The following is a 24,878-nucleotide window of genomic DNA, read 5'->3' as shown; positions in this document are numbered from 1 at the left end:
GTTCTTCAACACAAAATCCTGTCTCTGGCAGGGTTTTAAATATCAATGTGAGAATAAGGCAAATAATTACGCCTCCTTTTACACCTTGCTGAATTTCTACTGGTTTTAGCCTTGCATTATTTTCAGCCCCCTGTTGCAGTCCCCATGCACAGATTCTTCTGATTGCATATCACAGTACAGCACTGCTGTTTGCACCTGAATCTTACATCTATGAGCCACGCTGCATACAGTCCTTGCAAACCAAGGTCAAAGGCATTTGGATCACTAGTAGACATGACTATGCAAAGTCTTCAGAGTAATTCTTAAGGACAGAATAATTAGAGACAAGGAAGTAAATGTAAAACAGGATTAAATGTTAAATAGAGAGGCACGGAGTTTCAGACTATCTCAGTATCCTTCTTTCATATGATAATTGATTTTCTAGACAAAGAAAATGCAGTAGATCTAATCTATCTAGATTTCAGTAAAGCATTCGATACGGTGTTGCATGAGAAATTGTTTTGTTGGATAAAATGGGGTATAGCACAGGCACAGTAAAACAAACAAGGAAACAGCTGAAGGGAAAACAGCAATGGGTTGGTTTCAAGGATGAAGTGTCAGATAGGAGGAAGGATAGTATGGGGTATCATAAAGAGGTTTCCTGGAGCCTAATCTGGTTTAAACTATCATAAATGCTCTGTGTACAAACACTACAGATATTTTTCTGCGAGTAGAAACCTGGAAAACCTCAGCACTGGTTAGAGTGCACCTCGAGTACTGTGCTCAATTGGCTCCTCACTACAAGAAAGCCTTATTAGCCCTGGTAGATAGCTATGACTCATCAATGTGATGTCAGAAATAAAGAAGTCAGTGTGAGGTCTGGGTATAGCAGCTAGTGTATTTCTGCTTGAGAATGCTGATCCCAGTAAGGATCAGTACTGATTCTAGCAAGGGTGGATCTCTGATCTGGTGAACGACCCTGAAGAGGGGTAGTCAGAAAAGGAGCTGTCAGGGAAATGAGCATATGACTGAGAGACTGGAGACATATAGTCGTACCAGATAGTCTGACGTTGAAGACTGAGATAGCTATGTTTGCAATTCAGGAATATATCGGTGCTGTAAACACCTGGTGGGAACAAGAACAGTTTAACCTAAAGGACAAGGCTGCTAAAAAAAAAAAGGTACCTGTTGGGTAAAAATATATTCACAGTCACATTCAGCATGGATTTCAGAGAAAGTTTTCATTCCACCAGAACAGTGAACATCAATTCGGAGAAATGATTTTTAAAAAGCCTGCTAAGTTCAAGATGGAAAGGCTACATCATTGCTGGTCTGGGGGAAACCTGCATAGTACATTCCCAAAATACTCCATCTCCATCACTGTTTTTTAGCCACTTTTTAATCAGCACACTGAAATGAAATCATAAAACAGTATGAATAAGGAAACAAACAGCCAATCTCCTGGTTATATGTTCTATCAGTCCCCTGCTGGTACCCTGGCTTAGAATTATTTGTGTTCATTCTCAGTGTCCCATATCTCAGCAGTTCAGTTTCCAGCATGTATTCTTGCACTGCAGTTAGGTATGTTTTGCTCAGACTGAAATGCAATATTCACAACTCCCTGATAGCTGTGAGATTCCCTTTAATATGAATTTCAGAGGTGAATCCTACACCCCAACAACAGAGACATATTACTCACGTTTTAAAATGACCTTGCCCTTCATCCAGACAACAGTGGTCAATCTAAATTATGTTGCTCCAGTAAAATGTAGTTATATCTGATGAGGTCAGATATATTATTTTTTTCTTCTCTAGGCAGAGCCTCCAGCCTCAGTTTGTAGAGGGTTAGATGGCACATATAGAGCGATCTCTGCATTGGAAAAACAGATTGACACGATGGGCATGAACAGTTTAGCAGGCTGGAAACTGGTAAGCTGGTGTTTACAAGCAAATTGGTGTAAGTACAAGCTATTTTGTTTTTGAGAACAACACCAGGGTGCTTTGAAGTCACACGCCACAGCAGCCGCTTAACAATTAACTGAAGGAAAAATTATGAAAAAATAAAGAAAAACATAATAGTCTTTGAAAAGTGACAAAACGTTGTCTGGTCTTTGAACCCGTATAAAGACGTAGCATCCAGGAAATGAAGAATGTTTTGTGTACAAGACACCTCCTATTGTATGCTCTCAACTTACCACCAACTAACTTAATTTGATAACTCCTCATTTTCTTACTGTAGAAGCCAGTGAATTTTAATTCTGTTGACATTCTCTACACTGAAATAACAGCGGAAGGAGACAAATTTATTGTGTCCCATAGGTTTTGGCCACTCAGAGCTTTGAGGACCTGCTGCACCTGCTGCACAACTGGAACAATTCAATGGCAAAAACTGGAGCATCTTGAAGACCCCATATTTTTTATCTCTCTTTTTTTTTTCTCCCTCTAATTCCCAGACTTACTTTGAGACTGATCCATCCTATAATGCCAATGTAACTTGCAGGTGTTCCCTGTCACTATTTCCGACCACAATGGCTGAAGATTGCCATATAAAAGTAACAAGGGTTCTGCACAAGAAATCTATATTTTTGAGCTCACGATGATAATAACAGGAGCTGATTTGTTGACAGTGTCATAATTTCCCCGTGAATAGTATCATAACATATCATGGAAGCACAGCTAATTGAAGTCTGACTTGAAACTAAGGGGAATTCGGCCTCTTGTTTAACAGCATTCACTTAATTTACTACTTTCTAAAATAAGAATCAATAGGCAAACAAACAAAAAAGCTTTTGAGTTTGTTCGGCAGGGAAAGAATTACGACATGAAGGATAATGTCTCCCTATTTTATAATACCTCTGGCAATAATACATTGAAATCGTTATGAAGCCATGATCATATCAGAGACATTGAGCAAAGAAACAACCACAACAAAACTCAATTTTACATATATTCCTTCACATGAGAGAGAAATCAATCCATTCTCATAAATAATATACAAAACCCTTGAACAGCTCAGAATTCAATACACTTATTAGAATGTCACTAGAGCCCTGGGAGCCATGTGAATATAAACCTAGGCAGAAAGACCGATCCAAGCTCCATCATTTCAAAAATTCCTAGATAAAAAGTGGCCATTAAAGATATCATAGGATTTTATTGGCGGAAAGGGATTCAGCACACTACAGGGACCCCACTCTTTGCTCTCAAGTTGGTCAGCTGTGTTTGTTGGGAAATTACTAAGTTTTATGCAAGGCAGATGAATTTGGAAGAGGATGTGGGTAAGACTGTGGATTACACATTCAATTTATGAGGCTGCTTGGGCAAAGGAGACAGTAAATCCTTTGTAGTCATGCGTGATATCATTTTTCACTGGTTTGGATAACCTTTGTGTCCTAGCAAGGTCACACATAAAGATATTTTTCTAAAGACAAGGTCCTCTGTTTTGCCCTTCCATTCCTTCAGGCCTGATTAAACCCTGGTGCCCCAATAGGAAAGGGCTATAAGGACAAGTTCTAAGTATCTAAATTAAGCTGGATCACGTAAACAAAGGCTGCCAAAATACCATATCTTTTCCTTCTTATAAATACGGGATTCTACAAACAAATGGGGTTAAGTAAAACTCTCTCTGGTGCTCTTCCAAGGCAAAGCTGTTCTTTTTTGTTGCTGTTGTTGTTTTCTTTTTTTAACTTCAGCAGTCTCATCTGTACAGAATTAGTAGCTATCATGAATGCAAAAGATTAAACTGTTCTGATTGCTATCACAAAGGCATTTCACAGTGGAGGTGTTTTTGTTGTTGTCTTTTTGTTGTGTTTTTTTTGGGGGGGAGGGGGGGATGATTTTTCCTTTACTAATAAAGATCTAAAAGGGACAGTAGTGGTAGTAACTCATCTGTATTCCATTACTGTGCACTGAAGGATACATACCCATGCCCTTAAAACACATCAAGTGCATGTTTTACTTCAAGCATCCACTATTTGTTGATATTCCTGTAATTCACAATCCAGAGGCAGATTCTCCTCCTTGCTCATTCCCTCTCCCTGGTGACTAGATCTGTACACTAGGCTACCTTCTCCTCCAACCATACCTACCCATGGAGCATCTATTCTAATTTTCCTCACCAAAACCTTCGCCAAATTGGTGTGCCCTCTTTCATAAGCAGAGGAGAGTGAATCTGTCACTCATTCCCATACAGAGAGTGGGACTTTGTGTGGGGCGTGTGGCTGACAGAACCACCAAATCTAAGCATTACAAACTGCCCTGTTTGTTTTCAAATGGCATGCAATGGAAGATCTATCTTATGTTGAGCATATGACTGCTGTAATAGTCTGTCTCATAACAAGACTGTTAGCCAGAAGGGAGAGTGAAATTACTGTTGTTGTTGTTTTTTTTTTTTGTATGTGTAACTAACCATGCCTGGACAGAAGGGCACATTTGGCATCATTTGAAACACTGATGTGTCTCAGCAAAAGCTCCTCCTCAAGGCTGTGGGAATACCTCACTGCATCTGTGCAGCTCAGAGGACTGCAACAACTCTGCCTGCCATGCACAGAAGTTAGAGAGAGTTGCGAGCAAATTACTTCAGCATTTTAGACATGGAGAAGCTTCTCTTGACGATGACAAGAATGACAGGAGCTCAGACTCTGCATCCTGAATACACTAAAACAAATGAGGTGATTCCTACTAAGTAGCTAACTTGAGGCAAGCTGCATTATTATTAAATAGAAAGTTTTTAAATGCAGAATCAAGAGGACTGAATAGAGCTAATGCATCAAGAGCACCGAATGCCGATTCCTTGCCATAATAAAAACACTGATATGAATGAGAGAAGGAACAAACCATACCTGCGTAACTGGACAGCTTATCTTGTGGTTTGCTTCTGCACTTTGGATTCGAGTTCCTCCTATCTTCACAGCCCATTTAACCAAGTCCAAGTGCTTCCTTTCACTGCCTGCCATCCTAATCTATGTAAACCAGCTCAGTCAGGCGTTTTCCATTGAATTAATACATATTAATAGGCAGTAATACATTTGTACTATTGCATACATTTTCTTGAAGTACAATTTTCCATCTAAAGCATTTTGTTCACATTGCTGCATGGTAACTGCATCCACAGTAATATCTTTAGTGATTATTCATTACGGGAATAATACAGCTGTGCCAGACACAGTACTTTATGTGGCTTTATGCTGTATTCTTGTATTTTGTTTGTTTGTTTGCTAAATGAATATGCAATTGTATTATTGCTATTAACCAAAGAAAATAATTTTCTACTCAGCTATTGGAAAAAAGAAGCAGACAGGTAGAAATCAGACTTTTTAAGATATGGACTGAAATTCTTTTCTAGGCAGTAGATGTAGGCTTTAGACTAAGCTCTATACCATGAATTTAATGTATACATTATGACACATACGAAATGCAGTAAACAGACATAAACTAGATGCCAAATGTTATTTTAAATTGGGCAAAACTGATGCTTAGATTAGGAGACGGGAGAGTTGTCAAACAGACACACATCTCATTCACACTGGGGTTTCCATATACTTACAGATCTGGCAGAAATCTCATAGGAGTCTGTGTTTAGGCTCAGATAGAACTGGATGTGAATCAGGGACAGTAGCTGTTAACAGTCAGATGGTTTCTCAGTGCAATGGAGCCATGTGTACAGTGCATGTATAGTAAGTAGATGTTGGACATCCTCTTTTTTTTCCCTTTGAAAAAGAATGAACACTGTGTAAGGAAAATGGAAGCATGCAAAGAAGGTGGTGGAAGAAAGCTTGACTTCCATTCACAGTGACTGGTCTTCTCTCTGGGCTGGCTCATGTTTTTCCTTGTGCCCTGCAAGATGCCCTCTCCCCATCACAGCCCACCCTTGGGAAAAGAAACAGACTGTTAGGAGTGCTGCAGTCAATTTGCCACCGCAGTAGGAAAAACCAGAGATACAAGACACCATGTGGAACAAGATTGATGGGGTAATAATGTGTGTCCATCTTTCTCACTGGAAAACTTCAGCATCAATTACTGTGTCAGCTGTAATTGTGTTGTCTGTTGAGCAGAGGCAGACAGTGCCTTTGTTCTAACGAGACAGGAGGTTCCGTCCTTCCCTATCATGATCTGATATCTTTCTGTAGGGAGTAAAGGCATCTCTTGAAAACTTCGCCGCAAGTAAACAGGCAAACCATAATTAGCTGCAGCAAAATAATTAGCAGCACAAACACCCTCAGGCAAAAAACAATTCAAGTTACTGCTATGGAAGCAGCTTGACCTCACTTAGTGTCTATTATCTATAACTTTCTGGAGTCTTATTGATACTGTAGAGCCAAGACTTATGGAATCTGCCAAAGTTTGTTTCTATAATTTACCAAGGAGACATTCTACAGTTACTTAGGAGATTAATTAACTTGTCAAATCATTAAGTAGACAGACAGTAATGGAGGTTCCCATTTCATAATTGATTTATCATTTTAGAAGCCTCCCAGATTTAGCTTCTTTGGATGAAGACTTCTATCAAGAGAAAAATATTAAGATATGGCTGAGATGGGGGGATTTCTGTGTTCATTTATTTGACCTGTTTGTTCTGATTTTCCCCAAGATTAGTGAGAGGCACAATCAGTCCCACACACATTTCATTAGAATAACAAAGTATGTGTATTAAGTGAGCTTTTAGATCTGGCTGAGTATCATTTTGGTGGCAGTACTGGCCAAGTCCCATAGGACTGTGAGAGGTTCCTGCCTACAAGAGCCACAGTCAGAGCAGCTGAGCGAGCTCCCACTGCAGCACGTAAAAGCAGATTTTCCAGTTTCTTTCAGCATCTAAAAGACCACCATTTTCTGGAGGGCCAGTGCCCACTGAGGATACTAAGATCTTAGAAAATCTTTGGCCCTTCATCACACTGTCCCTCATCTATGAGACAGGGATAAACAGCTTTGCCCAGCAGCCTAAGGGAGGTGGGTCTTCTGGGAGATGGCATTCAGTGATGAGCTGACTACTGAATGAATTAACACTTTTTATGTATTCTGGATCACAGTTATTCCCTTTGAAAGCATTTGAGACACTTCAGGGGCTCCTAGGGAATTTGTATCATTGAGTCTCCCAAGTCTCCCTGGCATATTAGTTATATGAGAGAGAAAGTAGTAAATAGAAATACCAGGCACCATTCACCTTGTTCCTGAATGCAGAGCTTCATGTGAAATTGCGATACAAGGGACTGTGAAAGCTGACTCTGCTGATAAGATAAGCTCATTTTCTGTTATTTTGTTAGAGGCATATGTATTACTTATGTGAATATGCTGACATTTTGTTGGAGCACATGTGAAAAACCTATCTATTTGCCTGCCAAAGATCTTCCCAGGAAAACAGTTGCTCTAACCTGTTTAGAGAACACTTCCATAAGGATATTATATTCCTGGGTGAGTGAAAAACACATCAAGATACAAATCTGAGTCCAGATTTGGTTCTGCGTCTGTTTTGAGGGGACAGTGGCCTGGGACAGTTTATTCCAGCCTATAGTTGATGTGAATAATTGTTTTGTTTCAGGCTAGAAACACTTGACTATCAATAAAAGTGTAGTTGGTGTGCTCAGCCTCCTGTGTGGTACCTAATGATCCATAAAGCTGTTTAAAGGGAAGCTGCCAACCTGGTTTGGGCCCAACCTGTAACGCTAGGTTTGATGTATGTATATTATACAAATGCAGATTCTTGCTCTTTCTTGGCAGCAAAATTCACACTTCAGAAAGCACAGGACTGTCTGCACTGACTTCATTTACCTCCTTTACACACCTGCATTTGTGTATTATATTTCACGACATGTTCACAACTGTAACTTACAGTGTTCCATAATCCTTCTCCAAAAGTGCTGGGAGATACGGCTACTTCATTGCAGAAATGATGGAAAATGGGCAGGGCAGTGAAAGTGCCTATAAAAGCAGCCTCCACCTTCAGTACCATCATAAACATGCATAAGCTGGCTTAAAAGCATTGCTTTGCTTGCCTGGCCACAGTACATTCATACGTGTACACTGTTTGCTCATAGTCAATCTCTTTAAGGTCTTAGAGAAGACCACCTTAATTATTGCTGATGAAGAGGCATGAGCCAGGTGAAGCCTGGTGGCTCTGCTCTCTGTACATTTGCATGTCCTGCCTGGCAGAATTTAAAACCTGGTTAATTGCTCTTTGTGGTGCCTAGACATCTTCAGCAAATGCTTCTTTCTTTAATATTTACTTTTGCTTGTTCCACCTCATTCACCCTGCACAATCTCCAGAAATAGATACACTGCACAGATCTTCATAATCAAAAAGAATAAAGACAAGCTTGGAGGAATTTGGAACTTTCACAATGATGGTAAGCCATGATGTCCTGGCTTCTCCTGTTTCTGACTGATCCTTGCACCGGTTGACATCACTTGTGTCAACAAGGGCTCCTTGCATCAGATTCTAATCTTTGCCTTCAGCCTCCCCAAGGTAGATAAATCACAGACCTTTCACTACAGAATCACAGCAGACTCCTATAAACGGTATCAACTCATTCCCTACTTGATGTTATTTTTCTGTCAAAAGGGCTCCAGTAATGAGCAAACAATACTTCTTACAAAAAAGCCATCCCATCATGTGAATGTAGACATTTGTTACTAATAACGAGACATCCAAATGCCCAAACCAAATATGCAAAGCGAGACTGTGGGAACTGGCACTTACAGACGCAGAGGTTTCACAAGAAGCTGGGAAATGAGGGGTTTTTCTGAGTCACGGCATCAGGGGACTTCAGTGGAAGAGCTGTATCAGAAAGGAGTTCTGCTGGCCCTCATCCCGGCATCTGATCTCCCTAGGAGAAATAACATTAAGGTGTTGAACAATGCACAGAGTTCAGGCTCACAAGTGCTATCTCCGCTTGAGAATTCAATACACCCTAAAAGAGCACCTGGAATTGTGCAGCCATATCCATCCTCCCCTGTATCTTCTCAGGCAGTTTGCTTGGTTCCTTGTATTGGTTGTTAATATACAGATGGTAGCAAATGTACAGAAGGAATAAGTAGAGGGAAACTCACCAGTGGTGGTGCCTTGGCTGAAGAAGCTGGGGCAGTCCTCACTGGTGAGCAATCTCCAAGAGATGCTGCCTAGTGGGAATCAGCCCTTAAATGAGGTCTCAGAGGGGATGGAGCACAGCTACATCACTCTCACCTGTGCTCCCACAGCTGACCCCATACTTGCCTCAGCTGATTAATCAGAGGTTCAGGCTGTGATTACCAATCTCCCATACAGTTCCTATTACACCACAGCCTGGGTATAGTCCTGGGCTGTGCAGGATCCCCTTCAGCAGACTCTCCCCTTCCCCAGCTCGTGTAGAGTATAAAACATTTCCTAAATGGCACTGCAAAGAAAAATCCTCTAATATGTCCTTCAAGGAAAGAAGCACAAAGAAGCCAGATGCCCAGCGTAAGATTTTGGTAGATATGAGACTAACACAGAACAGACAATCATTTGGTAACAAATCACTTCATTGTTAACAAACCCTTCAGGAGTATTAGCAGACTGCACTGTCTTGTGTAAGTTTCTTGAATTTCAACTGTTCTTCCCTCCCATATTCAACCTTCTTTTTCTCCCCTGATAGGTAAGTGTCTCCTTCAGAGCCTTTTCACCTGCCATTCCATTTAGGCACCTTCCGAATTAATTCTCTCAATCACACCCCTTTCCTCAACATTAATAGACAAACATCTCTTATCAGTTCTACCCTTGAAGGAGGGAAAGCAGTTTATTTTCCCGGGACCAAACATAAAATTAAATAATTGCAATTCAATTATTTGCCTATTTTGTGTCTGCTAGGGAAAATCTGACCCATGTATTCATGAGTGAGGTTATTACACCCCAGGTCTAGAACTCTACCCTTGCCTTTGCTGAACCTCATGAGGTTCCTCTTCACCCAGCTCACAGCCCATCCAGGTCTCAGCGAATGGCAGCACAGCCTTCTGGTGTTTCAGCTGCTTCTCCCACCTCTGTGCCATCAGCAAACTTGTTGAGGGTGCATTCTATCCCTTCATCCAAGTCACTGATGAAGATTTGGAACGATACTGGATCCGCTACAATTGCATGGGAAACGCTGCTTGCTGCAGGCCTCCAACCACACCTCATCACAAAGCCATGGTCTGTTACAAAACCACTATTCACACCTTATCCTGGGGACATGTTCAGGTCAGAGCTGAAAAGCTGTGTAATATCTTCCATTAATACTCCTATAAAAAGGCTGCATTTGAAATTAGCAAGCTAATAGAATTGTTCGGGTTGGAAAAGAGCTCTAGGATCATCTAACCCAACAGTCCACCTCCCAACAATACTGCCTGCTGAACCATCTCCCTAAGTACTACATCTGCCCTTCCCTCGGACACCTCCAGGGATGGTGACTCCACCATTTTCCTGGGCAGCCTGTTCCAATGCATCGCTACTCTTGGCAGTTTGGACACTGAACCACAAATAGACACAAACCTTGATGTGACAGCCTTTGAGAATGGTGACAATTCTTTTTTTTTTTTTTTTTTTTTCCTGAAAAAATTCCATGTTTTCAAGCAGCATTGCTATTGAAAAAGGATAATGTGTATTTGCGTTCATAAAAACATGCAGGAAAACATTTCACTTTCCCTTTAGCTCATTGCTTACCCCTCATTTTACCCTTAGTGAGATTGGTATTCACTCACAGAATGACTCATCGGAAACAAACTCTGCCACTTGCTGGTAAGTGCCTACCCATTAAACACTACAATGACTACTGAAGACAATGGGCCCTGGGTGACTCCCTTCCACTCGCAACAGTTCGTGGGCTTCATTGCAGTTATTTCCAAAGATAATTGTGGAGATAACATCATTTAAAATATCTAATGTTTTATTCAGTATTTTGGTGAGTTTCAATTATTTCCAATTATAACTCAACAGCGTTCTATTTAACACAATCATTGTCCTGTATAACATGTCTCAAATCAAATAAATTGTTTGCCTTTATTCATCACTGCCTTCTCCTATAGGTGTTTATTCTGGATTTCCCTTTGTTGTTTTTTTTTTCAGTTCTCTATTAACTTGCATGCCTTTCATTAACCCCTTATGCTCCCTCTGACTTTACAACGCAATCATGCCTCTGTCAAACAGCTCTTGAGGGAATCACAATCAATTAAACTCATTACAAATCAACATGATCCAGTAATGAGCACCAAGATACAATTCTGGTTGGCTGAAGGGTGTTGGGGTTCTTGGAGCTAAATATAGGCCACCATGGGCGAGGACCATCCCAGGAGCAAACAAGAACAGCAAGTTCTGACATTAACATGAGTGCAATGGGAAATACTGCTTCAGGCCACCTAAAACATGGGATCGGGCCATTCTTTGCTTCATTGACTTTGTAAGGAAATAGTGCATGAACTGAAAGAGTTTCCTAAGATACGCACGCAGTGATTAGAGCCTTTACATGACTTTCCTGCTCCTTTGTAGCATAAAGCATATTCATGCCCTGATAACAGGAATTGGATATCCTGTGATTTTGAGAAATATATATATATATGTTTGATCTTAAACTATTTGAATCAATGTAAAAACCACCACTTGATACGGGACAGGAACAAACCCTTCATTTGCAAATTGTTGTCACCTTGCAGTTCTTTGAAGGTGAGAGCTCCTGGTTCAATAGCTTTACGTAACTGTCACAGCTAGCTGGGAATAAAGAAGTCTATTTTATGTAGAAGCAGAACAGACGGAGTTCGTCCTTCATTTAACTCCCTTTTTCTTGAGGAAAACTTGCCACATTTTTAAAAAGTCTTTAAAAAACAAAAAGTCATTGTGTGCCCCCAGAGGAAAAAGAAACACACAAATATTTCAATTAAAAATCACACAAAAAATATGATCTTTTTTTTTTTCTTGGTGAGATATTGTTAAAAACGAACATACTTCTGCTTGGATTTGTCGCCTCAATGTGCTCTATTAAGTAGGACTTGTTCCCACCAAAAAGAAATACATATTAGACTGCAAACATCCTGAAAGCTTGAAAAATTTCATTTGGGATTTTTCTTAGGAAATGGAAAATTAGAAGAAATCAAAATAGGTCAGGTAAAGATTTCCATTTAGTCCAAAATAGCACTTTTTAATTAATTTGTTCTGAATCACAACATTTCTCTCTGCTCTAATCACTGGTCTGAAGTCACCCTGCAGCATTCTGGAGTTGATTTAGATGCTCCCGTGGGTCTCCAGGAATGGGAAGAATAATCAGTCAGTCATCTTCCTGCTCCTACAGTTCACTGTTGTTGAGTAATTCTCAAGCCCACACTATCCTCTTGCTAAAACACTTTGCCTGCCTTACATTTTCTACCTAGCAACAATGACTGCAGTAGTTACGGCCCCAATCCAGCAAAGCACTTTACACATACTCCTTACTTAACGAGATCTCCCTGCTGTTAATAAGATATTCATGTACTTACAGCTAAGCCCAAACCTAAGTGATTTGTTGGATGGAGTCCTAAACTCCTAAATGGGAGGTGCTGAGATCTGTTTTGTAGATGTGTCCACAGCGTTTTAGGAAATTGGTGGTGGACAAAAGTTGAAATGATTCAAACAATTCAGTTCTGAAATTGATGAAGATCCACTTTAAGCATCTTCCTTTCCACGTTCCTTGTTAGGTTGCCTTTCAGCTAATTCAGTGAGAAGTGCCCTCCAAGCAGTTCAAGCGTGGGGTTGGCTTTGGCTGAACAAGCTCATGAATGATTTGCTCAGCACTTGCAGGGATCTGCTAAGAAGACAGGCAGATTCATAGAATCATTAATGATGGGAGAGACCTCGAAGATCATCACCTTCACCTGTCCACCTCCTACCCACGTTGCCCACTAAGCCATGTTCCTCAGAGCAACACGATGCTGAAATGCACAGTGCTTGTTCCTGGACACCCATGTCTTATCTCCTTGCTGAAGAGGAGGTCTGAATGAGCAAAGTTAACTTTCTGACGTTTTGTACAAATTATATGCTTTATAGCTATTTTACATCAAACCGATCAGCCTATTTTGATCAAAGCTCCATTTCAGGTGATATAAACTGGAAATTACTGTAATATACTGAACATTTAACAACAACAAAAAAAAAAGAGGTATTATGCATAGTTGGAGGACAAAGACTGTTCTTCCCACCTTCTTGCACTCTGTAACCTTATGGATCCCTCTGACAAGAAGCAGGTGACACTAGTCAGGTTATGTAAATATGGCTATTCAGAATGCAGTGATATTCCTGTCCCCTGGGGCTGTCAAAATAGTAATAATAATAATACCGCCCTTACAGAGATGAAAAAGAATCTCTCTTGAAAGTCACTGATCAATTGCTTCAGAGTTTTCCTGCAGACATACTATTCTCAGACAAAAAAGAATGTCTTTGAAATGGCAATTCAAAATGTTTTAGGGACAAGTCTTCCTGATCAGCAAAAGGAGACGCATTGCTGACAGTGCTATAGGGAACTGATATCTGCTAAAAGACAACAGTCAATACCTTTGCCTTGATCTGAGAGGCAGATAAGGCAAACTGGATAACATAATGTAGGACCACTGCTCAGGGCCATGATTTAGCGGAGGGTTGCTAGAGTTAGGGTAGTATAGTTAGGTGGTTGTTGGACTCTTTAAGGTCTTTTCCAACCGTAGTGATTCTATGAGTTTAAGTACTTTTTGGTATGGGTCTAATGGGTTGCCCTGTGCACTCAATTGATCCCAGTCATGCAGAGTAGCCTGTAGACCTCTGCAATTTGATCCTCCAAGCTCTTTCCTTTCTGCTGCCCATATAACACCCACTCGAACTTTAGGGGCCTCTCCAAAAGTCTGACAAAACCCAATCTGTGAGTGAGATATTATTCCGAGCCTGTCAAGTACAACAAAGTAGCACACAACATTTTGCTATTTGCAGATTAATCTCTTCTCTCTACAGAGATATACTATGAAATATCAATATATTAAATCTCTAATTCAATGATTTCAAAATTAAAGTCTCTGTCTTTTAAAGCTGAAGCCAATCACAACCATCCAGTCACACAGAATACGGATAAGAAATCCATAAGTACCACTATGTGGCTAAAGAACAGCTTATTCAAGATAACGCACAAACATTAAACCAAGGACAGACTGAAGTTAATACAAGCAAGCATATTTCAATTGCTCCATAGGAATAATTCTGAGAGACTTCCTAACTGAATCATCTCCTGCTTTCTTAGTTCATTCTTCCACAAAATCTGTTCTCTCATCTCAGGATGGAGCAGTGAGACATTGGAGAACCTCCATCCCAGTTTGGAGCAGTAAGACTTGCATGGCTGTTGACTGTATCATGTGCTCAAATTCTACTCAATGTTGTTGGGTTCCTTCCTGAAACCTGCCTACCTGACAGCCCTCACCTGGAGCATCCCAACATACAGCTTGTTTGTGGCTTGCATTAGCAATGGGTACTCAGGGCATGCTCACCTGAAGCGAAGCTGCTGCTGAGGTGAAGTGATTAAAGTATTAACTGCTGGAATAGCTGTCCATCCCACTCATCTCCATCAGAGGCAATTAATATGGATTATATATATTTTGCAAGAAGAATATCTTTCATTTCAAACCTTGGAGTAACTCCAGAGAGGATTAAGTGGAAGACTGAATGAGCTAATTTGCATAAATTAGGTAAAATGTGAATAGTGATTTGCATTCAGAAAGGCTTTCTTTGACACTTTATGATATATTGATGCCATCTGGAGAACCTAGCTCTGAACCAGACATTTATTGGACTGATTTTCCCCAGGCTGTTCCCACAAACTTTGTGTGTATGTTGAGAAATATTCCCCTCTCCTCCTATTGCTTGCAGCAGGGTTAAAGACCTTTTTATATTATTATCCCTTTTTATTCAACAGAGGACAATTCAGACAGCTTAAGTAGAAATAGATGGTACACTGGAAATACTCTAATTGAAGTTCTTCACCTGAAGCAAATGCTCCCACAGTGTTGTATTGAACACCTATGTTAACATAGCAGTACGGTACAGAGGTAGGCAAAGGTTCAGCCCGGATTTTCATATCAAATTTCTTTTCTCAGCTTATTTCATTTCCTTGGGAAGACATTTTATGAGCTTCTTTTTACCTTCCTCTAAGTTATATACAGTTTGCCTCAAGCATCTCCAGCTCTTATGAATACTCTTCTAAGACAGTGGACTTTTTGCTGCTGCTTTTGGAGCTGTTGCTGCTGCCACCACAAAGTACCTGTGTGGATAGTTTAAGAAGTGCAGTTCTCCTCCAGCTTTTCTCCTGTGCTGCCGTGGCTCACAGTACTAACCTGCTGAGCCTCAGCATTACTGCTTTACAGAGACAACAGTGTCTGACTGGAGCTAAACCAAGCAGAGCTAACACAGCTATTCATGGGGGAATGACAGCTAAAGGCATGAAGAACATACATGCCCCAAGGTTTTTAGGGTGAAGAGACAAGGAAAAGGGTCAGAGAAGTTCAAGATGCCAGAAAAAAGCAGAAAACCTTTTTAGATGCAACCTTTTAAAAGTGGGATGGTAAAGGAAGTTGGCATCAGGTTTTGAATGTGATTTATAGTATTCTTATGCAATCAGAATTATCACCAACTCCCCCCCCCCAAAAAAAAAACAACCCACAATGATATTTCACAGCTCTGCTCAAGACGAATGTGTCTGAGCTAAGAGACAAACACAAACTGAGGTATGAGTCACTTGCTCATGCAATTGCCAAGTTCACAGATTGAACTCCGAGACAAGTCAAGACTGTATCAGCTGCCCATGCTTGAGAGGTTGGATTTTAAATATCTGAGATTAACAGCGCTTGGCTAAAACTCAAAACTGGGCTAAAGGTAATAAAATCAGATTCATTCCAAACAAACACCTTCAGAGACCATTTGAAATGTGAATAGGATGGATAAGGGTTTGGTGATGATATGATAATTGTATAAAAACATATTTATACATCCTGAAATAAAATCCCGAGTGCTATGGAAAGCTCTCATAGAGCTGAAGAATTAGAGGTCATTTCTATGTGACCCAGAGGCTGAGATGGTATCAGAAACACTTAAGAAGTTTTAGGCTGTGAATCCCTGATTCTGCCTACCTCCTTCAGACCATTCTTTTCCTTTTGAGGGAGCAAGCAATAACTTTCTTTTTTTATGCAACTCCTTGTGTGATATATATAAACTTTTAATAGCAAATGGCAAGCTGACAGCTTTTGGATTAGAAGTTTTCTTGTTGTTGAATGTCGGGAGGTCAGTCCAAACTGTTAGGAGAGGAGCTCGGTTTAAACAAATTTCCCCTTTTTGGAGGAATGATACGTTTTTAAATGGCCCAAACATCATTTCCAACAGCTAAGTTAATTACGTTTTGATTTCAGAAAGCTCACCACAATCTAAAGGAAACATTTTGAAGGCATATGTATGAACTGGGCATTGAGCTGATCTCTATTTTTCAGACTAGTGATTGACCAACAGAGAGGTATCCAGACTGGGAAAAACATTTCAGAATCTTATCAATTCCTACAGATAGAAAAAAGCACTTCCTTCACTGATCTAATAACAAATAGCAATAATAATGATTGTCATAATTACAGTGATGGTGAGTGTGGTTATCGGCAATTTAAATCAAACTTCTAGAAAACAGGAGGAGGTGGGAAGGAGTGAAGTGGGTGGATGACAGCTTAGAAGGATGCTTATTGATCAAGTTGTTCATGGTGGATTAACTCAGGAATGGAGTATTAGATTTTCTTTTAGCTTTATCTGTGAAAAGACATTGAATATTTGCTTAATTTTATTGCGTATCTGCGGTATAACTCGATGATTGCACACAATTTATACAAAAAAGTACACTAAAGCAATAAAATACCTATTATGTTAATTTTCCCAGCTCGGGAGGAGGACCAGATTCTAATTTGTGGTCTTCTCCAGCTCTGTACTCTCTGCTCCCGTATCTCATAGATCAACCTCTATAAAATTGGCCATAGTGGCTTTACGTTGTGCCAGTGGGCATTCAGGTTGGATATTAGGAAAAACTGATATCTGAAAGAGTGGTGCTGCAGTGGCACAGCTGCCCAGGGAGGTGGTGGAGTCACTGTCCCCTGGAGGTGTTCAAGAACCTGGGGATGTGGCACTGAGGGATGTGGTCAGTGGGCATGGAGGGGGTGGGCTGATGGTTGGACTGAGTGATCTTACTGTTCTTTTCCAACCTTAAGGATTCCATGATTCCATAATTCTAATGAGCTGATCTCAGATTCAACTGAGAAGGAACAGGAATTTCCATGGAGGCTCTTTTTTTGTGCCCACAGAATGTTTAGGGAGGCTGTTCAGCCAGCCAGGCTCTCCTTGACTCTCCCCAGACTCCAGGACAAGCTGTGTGCAAATTTACTTCAAGCTTTTACTGTTTGTTGGCCATTATAACCTATTTGCTTTTTAAGCATAAACCTTCTGAACAATTCTGAGCCAACAGCTTTTAGTTCTGCAAAATTGATAGCTGCCCTCTGCGGACCCTTTAGGAATAACCCACCTGACTTCTTTGGTGGGTGGAAAATCACCAGTTTGCACTGAAAGACACCTGGAGAAGCACTGCAGGAAGGGCAAAGTAGCATCCTGCACACACTGAAGTGAACAGAACTAATCTCCACTAGACATAATGCAGTGGAGAAGCAGTTACAGCTTTAAATTTGCCCGCTTGGGTCCTGGTAGCAACACAGCATGGTGTGACCTAAATTCCTTTCTTCTCAGGCAGATCTGTGCTGGGCTCTGCATTGCCTGGTACCACGGCACTGCTGGAACTTCCTACACAGGCAAATGTAGACATATCCCAACCATGTTTTTCTTGTAGTCCTTAGGGCCTTTTCTGTGTGTTTTAGCAGGAAATTTCAAAAGCCCGTGCCATGAAAAACCATCGATTTCTTTGTCTGGGGTAATACTTGTAATGTCTCCATTCTGATTCAAGTTGGCTTTGTAGATTGCTTCTTCTATGGCTGTGTGTGGGTACAGGATTCACCTGCATCCACTACACCTTCCACCCAAGAGAAAGTGGTACAGCAATGCTGAGTCTAATCAGGTATTAAAAACAAAGTGAATTGTGCTTGCTGTAGAATCAGGGGTAAATTACTAGTGCAGTGATAGAGCCCCTCTCCTGTTTTAATCCATTTTAATCTCATTGTTGAGTTAATAAAACCTATTGGTTTACTAAATCAATGTAGGGTGTGATTCATTATTATGCGTGCTGGTACACAGATCCTAATGCAAACTCTCTCTGCTATAGACTGGTGCCTCACTGATCCAAAGGAAATTGGCTCCAGGGAAAAATTACCTCTTACCAGTTGTCATAGAAAGCTACTTGCTATGGTAAATTTTTGCTTGTGAGAGAGAGATTTTATTTGACTTTGTTGATGTTGACTGCACTTGAGATATTTTTACAAATGATTTAATCTACAAACAGAAAGGATACCTCCCCTTGTTTGAGTTCATATTGGATTCATTTGTGGCCATTAGACAAAACAGCCATGTCCTATAATGAAGAGGGATTAGTAGGGAAACAAATATATTTGTTATTTTTATTCCTCCCCCTGCATTTATCAGAACAAGCCTGTGTTTCCAGTTTGCATTTCATTTTCTTTATGGCAACCTGCTGAAGCTGAGGCATAAGTTAAAGAGACAAATTTACATTAACTCTGATTTTTTGCTGTTTTTCTGCCTCAGATCATATAGTTCTTGCCAACTGTCTTCATTTAGGAGGGTCAATCTGCATTTTGCTAGAGAAACAGATGCAATTTTTTTTCATGCTTTTCCTCCCAGTAACTCTCTGAAGACAACGAACTTCTATGAACTTAAAGAGTATTTCTCTATTTATATCTTTGCAGATATCAGAGATTTGACAGTAGCTTTTTATTCCTTGAAATCCCTTTTCAGTCTTCTCTTTTTAAAACTTATTATTATTAATCCTTGTAAAAAGACCTGAAAAATCATGAAAAGTACTAGTCTCTGGGGATGTGTACACTAGCTTTCCTGGTCAATAAAATGATCCAGTCTGTCACAGCTCCTGTACACCCGTGCTACGTGCAGCCACAAGTCCTTGTACATAACAATACATCCCAGGGTGACAAAACCAGGTCTCTCAAGGACTTCATGACAGCTGTGAAGGACTCCAGGCTCTGACACAGGATCGAGAGAGAGCAGCTTAACAAGTCACCAAACATCAGAAGAGCTGAGGCAGCAGTCTGGGCACAGATTCTTGGCTTGTTGCAAAGATATAATAATGCAATTTAACTCATCTGACAGTGAGACAAGGTGAAGGTACATCGTGTTATTTTGCATTAGCTCCAGGCAAGGAGCACATGCATGGACAGGTACGATCGCCCAGCTGATGTGCAATAACATATTCAGTCTTCATGACCTGATGTTTCATCCAAACGATAAATGTTGATGTTCCTGCCTGAACAGCCTCAAGCTTTCACCACATCAGCCAAAGGAGAATCTTTAGCCAAGGCTGATCAGGGAAGGGTAGATGAAATGATCATAAACAAGTCTACTTGGCGAGCTCTGGCCATTCCAGTGTGTCTCTGCTGTTCCTTGTGCGCATGCTGGAAATACTCACATACCCTCAAGATTAAACTTATCTTGGAATATCCCCTTGTGACACCAGCAGCTGGCAGCCACCACTCAACAGTGGCTGAGCAGCACACGGGCTACAGCTCCTTCTTCTGAGCACAGGGCACTTCCAGCAGGGAACAGACACAAACTGTGTTTTGTGTCACAGCCAGAAAAATCGTCACACGCAGAGCTTGTAGGCAGAAAACTCATTTTGCTGGCACAAAACTAAACTCTGGAGTCCTTGTAACACCTGGAGGATTGTTCTTCTTAACCTACTTGCATTTTATTTTGCTCATCTCCTCTTTCCACCTCTGCCACTTGATAAGTTACAAATCTGTCTAGCAGAGGAATTTCTGCTCCGTCAAATGGCCTCTCTGGGCTTTAGAACTCCATTAATTAGCATCTTTTTAAATGGTTGGGTAATATTCGTTTCTCCTTTTCTGAGACATTTCCCCAAGCCCTAATTTTAATAAAGCTGGTGCTCATGAACATTTGAATATTAAAGCTCTTGGTTACAGAAAAGACGAAAGATGCATTTTAAAAGATGGCCAAGGAAGAATTACTTAAATGGCTGACATAATTTTGTGTGTATACGTGAGTGTGCATTTGTGAATGCGCAGCGCCTCCGAGAGACAACATTGTCTTCGAGGCATTTCTGTGTCAGTATCTATAAGGTCAGGGTAAGTGCAGTTTGGGAGGCGGCTGTGTCTGTCAAGCTAGCAACAACATCAGGGGCCCCCAGGAAATGTTGTTCAGTGCAATATGTTTAAGCGTGGATGTGAGTTTATTCCAAAGCACACTAGAAAGGGCTCTCTTTGCTTTGTATAGCTGCGTGTGCTGTTTTGAGAGGAAAGGTAAGGAGAAAAAGTTACTGTGCGCTTCAAGGTCTTATCCTGGGAAGGGTGTTCGGTTGTCTTTATTGAGATGATGAAATTGGGGTTTCATCTGATGGGATTAAGGGAGGTGATTGTCCCTCTGTACTTAGCACTAATGAGGCTGCTCCTGGAGTGCTGTGTTCAGTGTTGAGCCCCTCACTACAAGAAAGACAGTGAGGTCCTGGAGTGAGTCCAGAGAAGGATGATGAAGCTTAGAAGGGTCTGAAGCACAAGTCTGATAGGCAGTGGCTGAGAAAACTGGGATGGTTCAGTTTGGAGAAGAGGGGGCTCAGAGGAGACCTTATCGCTCCCTATAACTGCAGGAAAGGAGGTAGTGGTGAGGTGGGGGTCAGCCTCTGTTCCCAGGTAGCAGTGATAGGATGAGAGGGAATGGCCTCAAGTTGCACCAGGGGAGGTTCAGGTTGGATCTTGGGAAAATTCCTTCTCAGAAAAGTGGTGCTGCAGTGGCACAGCTGCACAGGGAGGTGATGGAGTCACCATCCCTGGAGGTGTTCAAGAAAAGGAGAGATGTGACACTGAGGGATGTGGTCATTGGGCACAGTGGGGGTGGGCTGGAGTTGGACTGGGCGATCTTAGGGGTCTTTTCTGACTTTAATGATTCTGTGATTGACTGAGCCTTTATAACCCTCAGCTGTGGCTGATGGTACCGAAGAAGGAAGCAGTGTGCCTGATTTTGCACTTTGATGTTTGGCACAATGATACTAAAATCAGGTAGGTAGATAATCCTTTTTTTTTGTTGTTGTTTTCACTGTCAGATTCAGTTGAGTGTCACTTGCAGGGATTTCCTCCCCTTGCCAGCAAGGTTCAGCTCTGCCCTGGAGGAACCTCCCAAGGATGCCAGTGGAGGTGTCAGACTGATTATGTTTTCCACCATGTTGATACATCTTGTCAACTCCGGACAGGGCACAGACTTTTCTCATTCATATCTTACAGGCTAGCAGAGAGGTATCAGATGGCAATGATTTCTACCTTATCAGAAATCTCAGACTGAGTGATCAGTGAGGTATAAACATTTCTTCAGATACTTCAGCTTGGGCAAGATTTAGAGCAGTATCTTTGCTGAAAGCCTTTGTACACTGTCAAACCTCTCCTAAATCGGAAAGCTGCCTATCAACGTGCCATATTTGCTCAGAAAGCAGCTGTGTTTTCCTGCTAGATGTAATGGAATGGCCGTGATTTGTAGCAATTTGTAGCTGTTGTAAAATGATGATAATCTGTTATTCACAGCCCTCCAAAAGTGCGATCATGGGGCTTTGCTGAGCTGCGCCTACTACCCAAGAGAATATATTAAAATACACTGGGAAAGCGATTCTTCTTCAGATTAGATATTAGGAAAAAATTCTTTTCAGAAAGAGGTGATGCAGTGGCAAAGCTGCCCAGGGAGGTAGTGGAGGCACTGTCCCTGGAGGTGCTCAACAGCAGTGGGGATGTGGCACTGAGAGATGTGGTCAGTGGGTATGATGGGGTGGGTTGGGGCTGAACTGGGTGATCTAAGTGCTCTTTTCCAACCTTAAAGAATTTATGATCCTGTGATTCATTTGTTAAGCCCCATTCCCGCTGTCTGTTCTGCGATGTGGCCATCGCTAACCCTGAGAGCAGCCTAAGGAGAGCTCTGCAAGCTGATTCCATCTGCGGAGCAAAGGACACACCAGGGATGTTCCTCACCTGTGAAGGAGCTCAGACTCATCCAGAAAGGCTCAAGTGGAAGAAATAAATCATTTTTTCAATAATATCATTTTCTGTATTTGTGTCAGCGACAGTCTGAGACAACAGTTCTGTCTCTTAAACCTTTTCCTTTCTAATGAAAAGGGTTTTCAGGAACAATGAGGCACTGCTACTCTTGGCGTAGGAACAATACTCGATGTGACAAGAATGTGTGTGCTGCACTAAGTCCTGCCTGGTTCCTTCTGACAAATCGTGGGCCTCTATCCACTTAACTTTAAGGAGGTATCCCTTAACTGCTCACAGAACAGCCATAGGAGGTCAATGCCGTGCAATGACTTGGAGACAGAAGGCCAATATCTTGTGTTCAGAGGTCCATACGTTGAAATCAGAGGAACTGTAGCAAAAGAATGCCAGAGAGCCCTCAGGATTCCATGCCAGATTTAGCACCATCAAAATGGCTCTGTGTTGCTGTGCCATTTCCCTCTAATCCACTGAAAACCCAAATAGTGCAGAGATTCTTTCTATAGGAACCTGCAAAACTTTGGAGTTTATGTTCATGTGTCATCACAAAACCAAAACAAGTCATGCTTTGCTTTCCCTTCACCTTGCTTCTTCAAGCTGTCTCTATGATTTCGGCTCATTTCCAAAGGATATTCTGCAGTTCCAAACTCCAAGTGAAAACAGAAGCTGGATGAAACAAAATGATTTGAGTTTGCTGCAATTGTTTGCAGCAGAGTCCGTGCATTGGGAGCTACCAGCAAAACAGGTCATACAGTGGAGGAACTGTTTAGGTAAACTGGCAATAGCCACACTGTGGCTCTTCAGTGACATGTGGATTACAAGCAGACCTACATTTCATGGTCACTTCTTGAGAGGCATCCTGTCATCCCTCAGCAGTGATCACTGTGCCTCACTCCTTTAGCTCTGCTTCCTTCCAACATATCCCTCATATGAAGGGCTGATGCAGGAGGTTGAGCTTCTCTACCTGAAGTAAAGCAATCAGCTGCCAGGCCAGGTGCTCGGAGGGATGCAACAGCAAATGGACTGTGACAGCCAGGCACTTTGCTGAGGTTTCTGTAGGGCTTTACCAGCTCCATAGTGCATAGGATGTGCCTTCCTTCTCTTCAGCACACAGGGATCTTCTGTTTCTCTTCTATTTTCCTTGTGGTAGTGTATGGGAGATTGGTAATCACAGCCTGAACCTCTGATTAATCAGCTGAGGCAAGTATGGGGTCAGCTGTGGGAGCACAGGTGAGAGTGATGTAGCTGTGCTCCCGGGAGGGGTGGAGCTTGACTCCATCCCCTCTGAGACCTCATTTAAGGGCTGACTCCCACTGGAGCAGTATCTCTTGGAGATCGCTCACCAGGGAGGACTGCCTCAGCTGCTTCAGTCAAGGCACCACCATTGGTGAGTTTTTCCTTTACTTATTCACTTATATACCTTCTGTACATTTTGTTTCCATCTGTACATTTAAAACCAATACAGGTTAAGACTTAGGATGTTCTCTTAAAAGCACAGCCTTGCCCACACTCATTTTGCAGAAGAAATCTGATCTTAAAGGATAGGAAAAAAAAAAAGAAAAGAAAATGAGAGAATATAATTTTAAGTGCTCAAAGGCAAATATTTGCTTTCTCTATCTTACTTCTCAGCATCTGATAAAAGAATTGCCTCGAAGTAGAGACCCTTCTAGGTGAGATGGAGAAGAATACGTTTTTTTGTCTGGGAGATGCATAATAGGTGAAAGAAATTATTACTGGTTCTAAGCACAGAATAAAACCCAGCTTCAGGCCTCCTTGGCCTGGGATGAAAATATCTTTTCATGATTTGTATGCGCATGGAGGAAAGTGAATCCTTTTCTCTTGTCGTAATTGCATTTTTAGTCACAATTGCCTGTTATCTTTGCATTTCCCACAGGTGGAGATATTGGTTTCCACGGCAGGCTTGCTGTAGCTGTTCATCTCTCAAAACCCTTTGTGATGTTATGAAATGCCAGGCTGCCAAGTAATCAGTGTGGCTTTTTTTTTTCTCCTAATGAACACACATGTGCAGGCAGTAATTTGTTTACTCAACTCCTCGTGCAGGTTTGCAATTTACTCCAAAAGTGAGCAGCAGAATATGGAGAGAGCAGACTGAGGCTGGGGGAAGAGATGGACTCCCTTCTCAGGAGCTGCCCCAAACCCATCCATTCACTGTCAGTTCACGACACCTCACTGTAGCCACGTACATGGGAACCTGATCAACTTCTTCCCATTCAATGACATTAAACTATGCCTTTCCTGTCTCATTCACAAAGTCTCTTTGACCGAATGGAAATTATTCTAATCACTTACATTTATTTGTCCCTTGCTCCTGCGCTTTTACTGCAGTCTGATGAAACTGGTTTGGTCAGCTTCCCATTTGTTAATAGGCAGATTCCCTTTCTGGTTTTCAGTCACGCACAACACAGCAAGAAAGCAGCTCACGGGCGTGATCAAAACACCTCACTGAAACCATTTCTGCTTATTTTGTGTTTTGCAATTATTCTTCTCCCCCCACCCCTCCCTCATTCCCCCTTTTTGTTTCCTTCAGCTCTGTGGAAGCATTGAGTCAAAATTAGGTTGCCAACATCACTTAAAAATAGATGAATTATTTTAAATCCCACCTCAGCATTAGAATCCCTGGGCAGACTTAGGAAAAAGAAATAAGAATAAAATGAAAATAAAGAAAACATTTCTCCTCTGAAATCAGAACAATTGATATAGTTATTATTTGC

At 41.4% G+C, this 24,878-nt stretch overlaps 1 long non-coding RNA gene across 1 annotated transcript; it reads left to right on the top strand.

Moving 5' to 3' along the window:
- The first annotated feature begins 23,491 nt into the window (after positions 1-23,491).
- Positions 23,492-24,566, top strand: LOC140256981 (uncharacterized). The gene is made up of 3 exons (XR_011904896.1): positions 23,492-23,533; positions 24,041-24,127; positions 24,208-24,566. It is a non-coding gene; the product is annotated as an uncharacterized lncRNA (long non-coding RNA).
- Positions 24,567-24,878: the final 312 nt, after the last annotated feature.

The sequence above is a fragment of the Excalfactoria chinensis genome, chromosome 10 (assembly GCF_039878825.1).
Source record: "Excalfactoria chinensis isolate bCotChi1 chromosome 10, bCotChi1.hap2, whole genome shotgun sequence".
Classification (NCBI taxonomy): domain Eukaryota; kingdom Metazoa; phylum Chordata; class Aves; order Galliformes; family Phasianidae; genus Excalfactoria; species Excalfactoria chinensis.
The sequence above is the reverse complement of the archived record's forward strand: the minus strand, read 5'-3'. Positions and strand labels throughout refer to the sequence as shown.